General features: G+C 35.3%; 1 long non-coding RNA gene across 7 annotated transcripts in view; it reads left to right on the top strand.

Moving 5' to 3' along the window:
• LOC122158113 overlaps positions 1 to 12,158 on the top strand; it is a 137,633-nt gene that overhangs the window by 120,297 nt on the left and 5,178 nt on the right. For all 7 annotated transcript variants that reach the window (XR_006168133.1, XR_006168131.1, XR_006168132.1 and 4 more), the window contains one exon: positions 5,575 to 5,672. This is a non-coding gene — a long non-coding RNA (uncharacterized LOC122158113). The remainder of the gene's footprint in view (positions 1 to 5,574; positions 5,673 to 12,158) is intronic.

Raw genomic sequence — 12,158 nt, 5'->3', positions numbered from 1 at the left:
CCTTTCTGATACATTCTTTTCATTTTACTTTTTCAATCTGTTTTCACAATCATTTTTTTTAATAAGGTGATTATCTAACTACCTGCAGAATAATAAACAAACTCAGTACTTTGATATAAGAAGATTTTTTTTGCATGAAATGAGGTGATTGTGATAGTTAAATTCTGTGATTAAAGACCACTTATTCACTTTCAAAAAATTAGTGCAACATCAGACAGCTACATTACTGGGAGTAGTTGACTTCTAAAGTCAAAATGGTCCATATATTCTTCTCTCCAAGTTTTTAATAATTTCTGGGATTTCTAAATAACCTGTGAGATTTAGCAATAATTTCCCTTTAAAGGGTGTTAGAATCAATCTACTTTAGTTTCTTTCAAAAATACACGCTGTTATCTGCAAACTATCATCTGAAGCTTGTAATGTTGTATCAGTCTTTTTTAGCCCAGAAAACCACAAGAGGACTATATTCCCAGCCACTACTAATAATTCTTAGTTATTTTACTAAGTATTTAAATTACCTTATTAGGAATGAGAGCTCACTAACTTGGCCATTCACCCTAGGAATTCAAGAGGGAGAACTCATTTCTGACTGGACTACTTTATTAAACTAATAAGCACTGTAGTGATAATCTGATTTGACTGTAAAAATATTCTTCTAAAAAGAGATTTCACTGATATCTGCTTTTTCAGGCCTAAAGAATTAGGAAGAATAAAATGCATTGCAAGTAAATAAGAAATATATTGTCTCATTATAAAATGGTTTCCATAAATAACTAGGAAGTCATAGATTAAAGACATTCAGAAATGTTTCCATAACTAAATTTGTGCTGATATGAGACCTGGCAGAAATCCTGTTTTAAGCCCCTCATGTCATTTTCTTTGATGTAAAACTACCAGGAAGTGGATGGTTGTATTGCAGAGACAAAGTAGAAAATGTTTCAAGAGTATCCATTAAATGCTTTTGCAGATCAAACATGATTAATAGAATTTTAGGACTAATCTCTCAGGTGTATGCTTCAAGCTTTGGAGGGGATATTTCTCGTAATAATAAGTCATCAATTTAAAGAAACAAAACCAAAACCGCACAAAATAACACCTTATATTAGATTTCTTACTCTAGATTTCATGGGCAACAGTTGTAAATTTAGCATCATCTTCTGTATGATATTTCTGTGATCAAAGTAATTATTTTGATGAGTCAAGTCCTGCAAACGTTTGCTCACTATGACTGTTACCAAATTCTAGATGCCTGCTGCCTGCTAGAATAAACATATGGTAAAAAAGCTGCTGGTGGAAATTTTATTTTATATTCAGTGTAACAGGGTAACAATGGTAACAGTTGCCACTGTTCAAAGGGAAATGACGGATTCAAAACAAAACCTTAACCTGGCAACCTGTCAGAGTGAGACAAGCAGTGATGCCAGTCAAAACAGCAAAGGCTGTACTGTTCCTCCTCCTTCAGTCTTTCTCTTACTATGAAAGGCTGTATTATGTTTACATGTTTATTTTATCTCTGGGCCTTTTGCTGATGCAGAGTTTCAGCGCTCTTTTTGTAGTCATTTCCTGCTCATAGGTGAAATGCTATCAGAAATTGTCAGCTTGTTTTGTCCGTTGCTGCTGTGCTTTGATGCCTTGAGTTTTGCTGTCTGTTATGTACAGCTTCAGCTTTAGCTGGGACTGAAGAAGCTGTTCTGAGGAAGGAGTGGGATGCAGTTGCATCATGTTGGGAACAAATTAAAGAGAGAGCTGTGGCAACCCAGCAGCTGGAGGACAAACTCTGGCAAAGTACCTAACATCTGGCAACATCTGGTGAGGCATCTGACACCCTCTCATCATCTTTAATGTATTAGATCAAGTGGAGACAGGGAGAGTTTTGTGTTGGCTAGGTTTTTGAATAAAGTTGAGTACAGCAGTTTGGCTTCACTGACCTGGTAATGCTTCAGAAGGTAAACTACTGCCTGCCACTCTGAGGCATCTCAGGTTTGAGACTGAGGAGCAGATGACCACTGATGTTTTCTGCAGTCTTAAGGGTGGATTGACGACATGAAAATCAATATTGTCCATAGCTCTTCTGAGAATGAGTCATCTCATGATCATATTACTTAGACTGGAATGATAACTTTGATGATACCTTCACCACTTCTGACTAGATTGGGGACTGCAGCAGTCATCTTCTGTTACACAAAGAGCATCCTGAACTGCAGTCTACTTGTTAAAACACATTTGAACAGTGGCTATGGCCCAGAATGGGAGATTAAAGAGAGGTGAGCATGGACCAGTTGTCCCACACTCTCTCTTGAAGAAAAAAAAAACACCAAAAACTTTCCCCATTTATAAGAGCAATAAGAAAATTAACTAACCAAGCCCTTCCCAAATAACCTTCTCAAACTAGGAAGAAACATTGCCAAACTGTGTATAAATCCAAAGGTCCAACCTTCCCCCACCATGTCCCACTCATCTCGGTGAATGACTTTGGCTAGAATGAAGCAAAGAAACACTGACACTGCCCTCTGTAAAAATATTGTTCTGCTCCCATGGATGTAGAGAGTCTTTTGAAAATGTATTTCATTTTTTATCTGCAAAACAAGAAAATTTCCTCACACGAAAAAAGTTTAAAAGCAGCTACTCAGAAAAACAGCTCATTTTGACCAGAGCGCTTAGACATCCAAATGGATCTGCTTGGCCAGAATACCAAGATGGAGGTAAATAGATATTTCTCCTGCAGGGTTACAGATTTAATATGCTATTTATCAGAGAATCAGCATCTCCCTCTTCCTATTCCCACTGCATTCATTTAAATTATCTCACTTTCAGCTGAAGAAGTTTTACTTTATAGCAACAATGATGTGGTTACATATTCTACCATTCTTTTTGTGCACACCTTAAGCATGTTGTCTGACCTGCTTGTTTCACTATACAAGCATTATTGTAACAGAAAGATCTGTAAAGATTTTTCCAAAAAACGAATCCAAGTCTTCTGTCACACATGAAGATGATTACTTCTTGCCATCTCTGATGGAAACAGGATAAGTGACGACTTCAAAATTTGTAAAATAAACATTAGCTAATGTTTATCGTCCTGTCTTCAATCTTTTCTTTTTCCTAATAGATAATATTTTATAAATTTCCCATTGTTCTTTGTTCTCATGACAATTTCCAGTTTACCACATCTTTCTTAAAACTGAGACAAAAATAGATGTAGCTAAAGCTTTACCAGTCATTCGGAGAGTGGAATAATTTCCTTCTGTTTTATGTAGAGCTTTCTTTTTGAATAACACAGAATTATATTCCTCTGTTTTGAAACCTTTGTTGCGAGTTGACTCATCTTTGGTCTGGGCTCCAACATATCCATTCCTTTTTTTTTTCCCTGTCTTTCCCTTTTGATGTTGCATATTTGTCTTTCTTCTAACATACAACATTGCATTCTATGAAATTAAATCTCAATTAGTTTGTCATTCTCCCGTTCTCCCCTTGCCCCCCTATTTATCAACCTTATTTTCAATTTTCTCTTGTAAATTGCTGGCAGCCTACTCTACTTATGTCCTCTGCTCAGAGTTTAGGAGCATTTCTTGTCCCCTAAGTTCTTAGTGTCTTTGACTTTGTTGAGACCTTCTTCATGCATATTATTCCAGTTTAAAAATGAGCCACTGGGAGTCGCTATTTTCATAAAATTATATACTGATCATTTAACAACAATTTGCACTGGTTTCCCTAGTGAACAAATTAGTCTTGAGAGAGTATCAGTAATTGTTGTGTTTCTTTCACCAACATTACCAACACTATCCTTGATCCTATCCTATCCTATCCTATCCTATCCTATCCTATCCTATCCTATCCTATCCTATCCTCTCCTCTCCCCACTCCCCCCCACCCAAGCATAAGTATTCCAAAATGATTTTAAATTGCTCTTTTCATTTTACTCATCTGGTTTCCAAGCATATTCAGCTTCCCGGGTCAAATTCTTCAATTGACAGTTAGTCCAGTTCAGCTACGACATGTTTCCTTATCTGGTGAATGAGCCATTTCAGGCTCCTGGTTGATGTTTGTTCTACACTCACTGAAAAGTTGAAGGAACACTTTGTACAAAATAAGGTCTGTTGCTTTTAATACTACATGCCTGTCTTCACAGTATCTTGCCTGTTCTCAATCAGTTAGGAGTATATAATTTTGGCTGGTTTACATTTGCATTTCCTTCATCTGATATTTTTCACCTTTTGCTTTCTGCTCCTTCAAGCCTAGCACTTAAACTACTTACTGTTTCAATTGATGCCTTTAGAGTAAAAATTTTCAACTTACACGTTTATCAGAATAGCCTCCAAATTTATTTTTCTATTATAAACTGACTTGAAATACATCAGCATTTATTTATTTATTCATTCATTCATTTTCTATCTATTTATTTACTCAGTTAATCTAGTCATTGCAGATAAAATTGAGCTGGTATGGTATCTCTTCCTTAGCAACAGCAAACTTTCAGATTTTAGAAAATTACACAAATAAAGAAATGAATGGTATAAGGTTGTGTTTAATACAGAGGAATCTATTACTAATTTCTGCAAGTCTCATTCTGGTTCCATTTGAACCAGCTGATAACAGTTGTTGATTTTGGTAATGGTAGAATATTTTGGAGTTTTGCATATAAGAATAGTAATTCTTGTGTGACTGTTGTAGAACAAAGTGTTCTTTCATAGGTGTTTGAATAACAGGACAGGGCTGCTAATTACAGAATCACAGAATTGTTGGAGTTGGAATGGACCTCAGGAGGTCATTGAGTCCAACCCTCTGCTAAAGCAGGTTCCTTGCAATAGGTTGCACAGGGAGGCATCCAGACAGGTCTTGAATATCTCCATAGAAGGAGACTGCTCTCTGAGTAGCCTATTCCAGTATTCCATCGCTCTTGCTGTAAATAATTTCTTCTGCTTTTTAGTATGAAACTTCCTGTGTTCAGGTTTTAGGCTTTTACTCCTTGTCCCTGTTGCTACACACAACAGAGAAAAGCCTGGTTTTAAACACAAGACCCTAATATAAATTCAATCATGTAGAAATGCATTTTGAAGCTTTCCTGAGACACTGAAAAATACTTACACTGTTGTTGCATAAATAACTTATTGCAAATGTGCGCACACAATAGAAAATTCTATTTTGGAGGTATTTTTGTTCTATATAATGTCTTCTTCTGATAAGAATTAATTAGAAGAACCTTTACACTGCAGTGATTACAAAGTTGCTGACTAACATTTGTTCTACATTTTTAAATAATGGCTTTCAACAAATGTTATATTGATAATATTGTAGTTATGATTTGATATCATAGTTGTTCATTCAGTTGAAAGCACCTTCTTTATCATCAATAATGTTAGTCTCAATAGAAATGTTTCTCTTCAGTTTTATTTTTCAGACTTGTTTTTAGTTTCAAGTTCTTTAAAATACTCTTTTAATATTGCTAAGATTGTTTTCCAAATGCAAATGCAAGATATTTATTTTTTTTATTTTAAAAGAAATTTAATGTTCTTTATTTTTTTATTTTTATTTTTTTAAATTTTCTTTAAAAGAAATTTTATGTTATTTTCACAGAAGTCAAAGTGATGGAGTTGAATGAAAACATGAATTGTGAGAATTATTCTGTAACGATTATAGTTTCTTCATCTATTATCCCACTGTGAAGAATTCTGGTAGGAAATTCTTGCATTTTCTGAAATCAATTTCTGCTTGGTCTTTTTGCTTTATCAGTCTTTATTTCAGTTTGAATAGTCTCTGTATTCCTTGACTATAAAAAGATCTATGCTAAAGAGAATTAAACACGTTTATACCTTACGACAGTTGTGAGTTGTCAGGCATCAAAAAAACCACTCCTGTTTAAAATATCACAATTTTAAAATGAATTTTAGAAAATAATCAATAATTTGAAAAATAATTTGTTTCTGTATTCATTATTTATTAGATATCATATCAAATAGAGTTGGTTGAAATTGCTGTTTTCAAAAAAAAATACCAGTTCTGTTATAAGTAATCTGTGCTGGTGAATCTAATTCAATAGGTGTATAGATGGAATAAAAGGAATTGAAAAAGTTAATATTTAAAGATTCTTTTTGTTATAGTTTTTAATATAAATCATTCTCAGGTTGCACTCAAAACGAGAGAGTCTTAAATTCTTGCAAAATCTCAAATCAGTTTTCAAAAATGTTATGCCTACAATATTTATACTCTGCAATAAATATTTCTTTCTTCAACAATTTATACCCTTTTCTGTGCAGAACAGCCTATTATTTCTATAGTGTCACATCATTTCTTTTTTAAGCCCCCTTAATTGTTCTTAACTTTAGATGTGTTGTTAGGTTATGTAGTTTCTTCAGTCTGCATTATTTTTCTTTGAGATCTGACATTATCCTGATGTTCTCTATATTGAGGCCTGTGTTTGACTAAGTGATTTTGATGAAACTGAAAGCTGAAATCAGATGAGATTTCTTCACAAGACATAATTCTTGAGAAGAATTGAGAAGAATTGTTTGTGTGGTATGTACTGGCAGAAGAGAATGAATTTTGCAATGAATAATTTATTTGATAAATGTAGATTCCCTCTTCAGTATGTTATAAGAACAAAGCAGTCGCTTTGAATTATTCATTATTCTGACTTAACCAACTTTTACAATCAGAAAATTAGTCTAAAATTGATTGATGTTACTAATTTCCCTGGGAATATTGACTTGATAAGATATATTTAAAACTGGAGTGGTGATTTTTAACTTGTTAGTTAGCACCTGGTAGTGTATTTCATCATACAATCTTAAAATATGCTTCCTATGAACGTTAATGTATCCATTTAGAAGCTGAATTATGTGTATTTGTACCATATGATTGGCTGAATGTCCAAAAAGGGAAAGCGCATATAAACAACACCTGAGCATAGTTGAGGTGAATTTGTTTAAAAATATGTATGAAGGAAAAGAGAATATCAAGTTTACTTTTTTTTTGGCTGAGTGTATAAATTGCCTGATTTATGGTTTAACCGTATTCCAATTCAAATCTACTCACCTCAGTGGAAGAGGGCTGTGTACCAAGTGTGAGCTGTTTGGGCATGTGGAAAGGTCTGACAAAGCTTTCTGCTCTCTGACTAGATGCAATGCTGGCTGAATCTCTTGACGTTGGTTTTGTCCTCAGTCCCATTGTTTTGTGGTGCATTAGTGGAAAGTTAACTGTCTGAGAGTCATTCTGTGTGAAGTATTCCTGAAGCAGGTCCATGCTTCTCCCTGCATGGTCTGCAGCTTAACACAGTCAGTCAAACAATTTGCTGTCCCCAGAACTAGGCAGCAATTTATTGTAACTGCTAGGATCTTTCTCAGATGATACAAATAACATGTTTTTGCCTGTAGCTTACCAGAAGAAAGTATGAAGGTTTAAGATCACGACGGCATCTTCATGTCCTGTCAGGAGGACAAAAGGAGTCCTGGGAATTTGTTTGCAGTAATTAGATTGCTGTGAGGGATTTTTCTCCTGTGGTGTTAGTTTTTGCAAGTGAATGCTGTATATAGCAGATAAAAATAAATGATATAAAAATAGGAATTGCTATCTGGAAAAGTTAAAAGTGCAACTCAATCTTCAGCTATTCAGACATTGGTCAGATGGGAAATTCTCCAGAATTTAGTGAACAGAATGGAGTAAGTGCATGATTGCTAAAATGTTATACTAGAAATAATGTTCATGAAGAAAAAATAATAGATATGCATCCAAACAATTTCATACTTTGCCTAAGTATTAGTAGAAATATAAGGACTGCTTCCAAAACAAAAACAAACAAACAAACAAAAAAAAAGTTAAACTGTGAGGTCATTGTTGGTTTATTTAGAATGAAACAGACATAATAAAGCCCAGTGAAAATTTTGACATTAAGGGTAAAAAAATCAAACTGGTTTTGGTGGCTATATTAAGAATTTCTCCTGAAGACTTCAGACCTCACCGTTAGTGTCATGATGAAAATGTGTTTTCAATCTCCGGCATTCCGAGATTGTAAGTAAATAATTCCGTCCTTGAACATTTTTGCAGATTAATAACTAGCTGGAAATTCTTCTTCAGTGGAGAAAATGAAAGTTTTTTAAAAAGATAATATTCATTAATCTAGTGTAGTGTGTTTTCTGGAAGACATATATATTTCTGAGAGGAAAAGCACTACCAAGCTTTAGATATGAGGCCAAATATTTGTGTACTTGTATATCATGTGTGCCCCAACCAAGATGTTATAATAGCTGTGTATCCTTGTAATGTCAACTGAGGTGTTTGGTTAATATGAAGCAGAATATTTACTTTGAGATCTTAAAGCATTAAATGAGTATTTGGGGACTGACTTAAACAGTCTAGTTTTAACAAGACACTTAAAAAAATCAATCACTAGCAGTTTGAAGAAAATAGCTTAAAAAGATCATGGAAATACACAATAACTTTAACATCACGTGCTTTAACATCACTTTAAGGGCTGTATAATTAAAATCTCTTTGTCAAGAAGTTTAATCCTTAGGAGGCAGATGGCTAAAAATAGATGAATATGTGGATACTTTAATTACAGTTTCTTAGATTTTTTTACTCAATTTGCTTTAGTTCTGTTACTTCGACATTAGGGGAGGAGAGATGATTGCAGCATTGGCTTATTTTGAACATGAAGTGTGTTGCTCCAGAAGCTTACCAGCCTGGTTGTTTTGCTCTGGGTCCTCCAGCTGGTTTGGCCTGCTTTCTGAACACAGTTAACTCTTGATACTGCCTGTAGCCACACATAACTTTCATACACAAAGAACTCCAGGCTGGTTGTCATGCCTCTACTCAGAGGTTGAGTGTGTGGGTGAGTACTGTCCAAGGAACTAAGGAAGTGTCTTTTCTCTCTTCTATTTATTTTGTGACTATGGCACAGGCTTCCTTTTGGCAAACTTAGTTCTTTAATTTCAGACCAGTGTCCTTTGGTATTAAAGGACTCTGGAACAGATCCTTTTATCAGCCGAAATTGTGAATATACCACAAATACTGATGAACTGTAGAGAAGCAGACTAATGGTTTGAATTTTTCAAGTGTTCAACTTACCAATAGAGTAAAATTAGATAATATTTCATTGTAATTTTGAAGAGCAGTTTTGAATTTAAAGGAAAGAAATTCCTTCTGGCAAAGAACTTACGAAGTCTTCTAGAAGCTCTAAGCTTGGTATTTTGGACAGACAACTACTAGGACACTATGGGAAGGGGAAATGAAGACAAGAAATAAATTTTCTGAGGCTGCTAATGTCTGTAGATTCTATAGGGTAAAACTGTAGGAAGGAAAAAAAAATCTTAGAACCCTAGAATAGCTTAGGTTGAAGGGTACCTTGAAGATCATCTAGTTCCAACTCCACTGCCATAGGCAGGCTTGCCATCCACTAGATCAGGCTGCATACGGCCCCATTCAGCCTAGTGTTGAACATCTCTAGAGATGGGGCATCTACTACCTCTCTGGGCAACCTATTTCAGCACCTCATCACACTATGAATAAAAAATTTCTTCCTAAAATCTAACCTAAATCTACCCTCTTTTAAACCATTACCCCTTGTGTCCAAACTCACACTAGGGAAGAAAAAAAGGCTACATAATGAAGTAAGAGTTGATGAAAGATTTCTGTCATGACTTAAGGCCACTAGAATAGACTGTGTTTGGCATTTCTTAGACCTCCGCATTTGCCATAAATATATTTTGTGTGTGGCTGTTCACCCCATGTAGTAAGTATTTGGTCATTATGACTGGAGTTAACAGCAGAATTCAGGGTCACAGGTTAATGGAGAACAGTGTGAGGGTGTGAGTGTCTGTGGAGACTTTCATCAAATAGTCGCAATAACCAAGACCACATCGTTAACATTTACTGCCAGATAACACTTGAGTTAATGGAAACAAACGCTTGAAATGAATTTCTTGCTGCCATCTTGTGTCTAAAGGCAAAATGGCAAGGAAATTTCTAGAGTTCCAATTACTGCTTTTCATTCAATATAGAGATGTTTCTCATATTCATGTTAGTGAATCTTTGCCCATGTTTAGGCAAAGTCCAGTCCTAGTACAAAAGTTTTTAAGGTTTATCCCGAGAAGCATGGAGAAGTGTAATTGTCTTTGTGCAACAGATTTTGTGAATTCTCAGTGAGAACTCTGTAGAGTAGCAGGTCAGTTAAGCTGTTAAACATTGATCTCCCCATGCCTATTCCCACCAGAATCATTTTATGAGGTACAAGAAGAAATACTTAATAATCCCCACTTCCATAGTAGACAGAGTGTAGCCTGTGTTTGCAATTTTGATGATCCTATTAATTTTCTCTGTAAACACAGCCATTGTTTGCCTTCTATCAGTACCATCCTTTAGAAAGGCTGCAAAGGGCTATTGCCCTCTGCATAGAATTTAATTGGAAAAAATTTGTAGCTTGAAGTAGGGTGCTTTTCAGGGTGATCTGAATGAGACAAAGATAATGTAATCTGTTACATGAGGTTTTAGATGAAATTTCCCTCACACATCTCTTCTTCATTCTACCTGTTCTTGCTCCTGAGACTTTGATGTTCTTTTCTCCTCTTCTAACATCCTGCAAATACCAACAAATCTTTACCCCTTCTCAGCGGAACTAAAACTTTTGGCCAATAGAAGTGACTGTTTCTCTGAGCTTACACTACAAGGAAGCAGTGTAATTTCCATTTACATCCACAAAGCCAGCTGTGTAAGACAGGCAGGAGTTGGATGCCTCCATAGCACTTTTTGTGGTAGGAAGTGCTTGCAATAGCACTAGCTCTGAGTTGTTACCCACTACTTACTCTTCACTGTGATTGTGAAGAATCCACCTCATATGTCCTTTTGCTGCAATGGTTTTACTGAAAGCATTTGAAGAGACTGTGACATCCATATTTACAATGTAATGAATAAAGATAATGCTGGTAGAATTATTCTGAAGAAATCCAAATCAGCTCACCTAGACAAGTGAGTAAATGGAAAAAGTTTTGCAAAACAGGGGAGAAGGATGATCTTGCACTGAGAACAACCATCCAGTGTGTTTTCTGTTCCGTGCTAACCTCCACAGTTAGACCACCTGGTTCTTTAACGAGTGTTTGATTATCTTTCCAAGTTGTACTGGACCCATTGTGAGATTTTGTTTTTTTGGCCAGTAAGGTATAGTCATATATTTTTGGAGCATTTTTGAAGAGCTACACTTACCATGTTCACTGCAAACCCAAACTGTTTCAGTCTGCCGTGTGAGAAGTTGGTATGCATCTCTTCCCTGTCAAACAAGTAAATATCTTGGGGGTTCTTGGCTTGAAAAAATGTTCGGTAATATTCTGTAAAGTCAGTCAATGGAACTCAAAATTTTTGGCTTAATTCAGTGATGACTAAGGTTTGTTGACTTTAATGAAATTATGTCTGCATAGATGAGAGTTTGAATTATATAAGTGCAGAAAGCATCTCTTCATTCTGTAGGCTCTGGAAACGTTGTTGGCTTAAACCACTGGAACAAACTACCCAGGAGAGAAGTGAATTCTTTCTCTCTCGGCTTTTCTAAATAAGACTAAATGCCTTTATGGAAGATATATTTTATTCAAACAGAAATGATGTGGCTCAGTGCAAAAGTACCGGGATGAAACTCTGTGGCCTGTATTATAAAGTCAGATGTCTTTCTGGACCTCAAAAATCTAGGGGTCTTCAAGGTTTTCTGTCTTCCTTTTTGCAGTTTCCTGTTGTTGATTATATTTGCTGTTTCCTAACTGAGATTGCAAACTCTTAGGGAGCTAAAAGCCTTTTTGTAAATTTGCCTGTGAAAGAACTGTAGAGCAGCTATAAGTGATTGAGGGCTGCTTTTCTGTTGACAGTAATACTGAATAGTTATTGACATACTGAAGCACTAAAATGAGAAGTCCTTCTCAAAAGAAAGTGGAAATTTTTCTAACATGCTTAAGATATATTTCATTGTCACTGAAATAGCAAACAGTGTTCATCAGTTATGGATGATCATTAATGTTCAGTGCTAACATGATTGGAGATGACTTTCAGGTTTTAATTCTTAAAAGTAATTCTTTGAACTTTTTTGCTATTTGAGTCTCATGTTGCAGTAACAGGTAATAATTGCTTCTGAATATATAACTTATCCTGCAACACTGTACTCTGGATATTCGCATATTTTTTGG

Source organism: Centrocercus urophasianus, unplaced genomic scaffold, assembly GCF_019232065.1.
Source record: "Centrocercus urophasianus isolate 14NV4802_14NV808 unplaced genomic scaffold, USGS_Curo_1.0 seq_14, whole genome shotgun sequence".
Lineage (NCBI taxonomy): Eukaryota > Metazoa > Chordata > Aves > Galliformes > Phasianidae > Centrocercus > Centrocercus urophasianus.
This window is presented reverse-complemented; position numbering and strand designations above follow the sequence as displayed.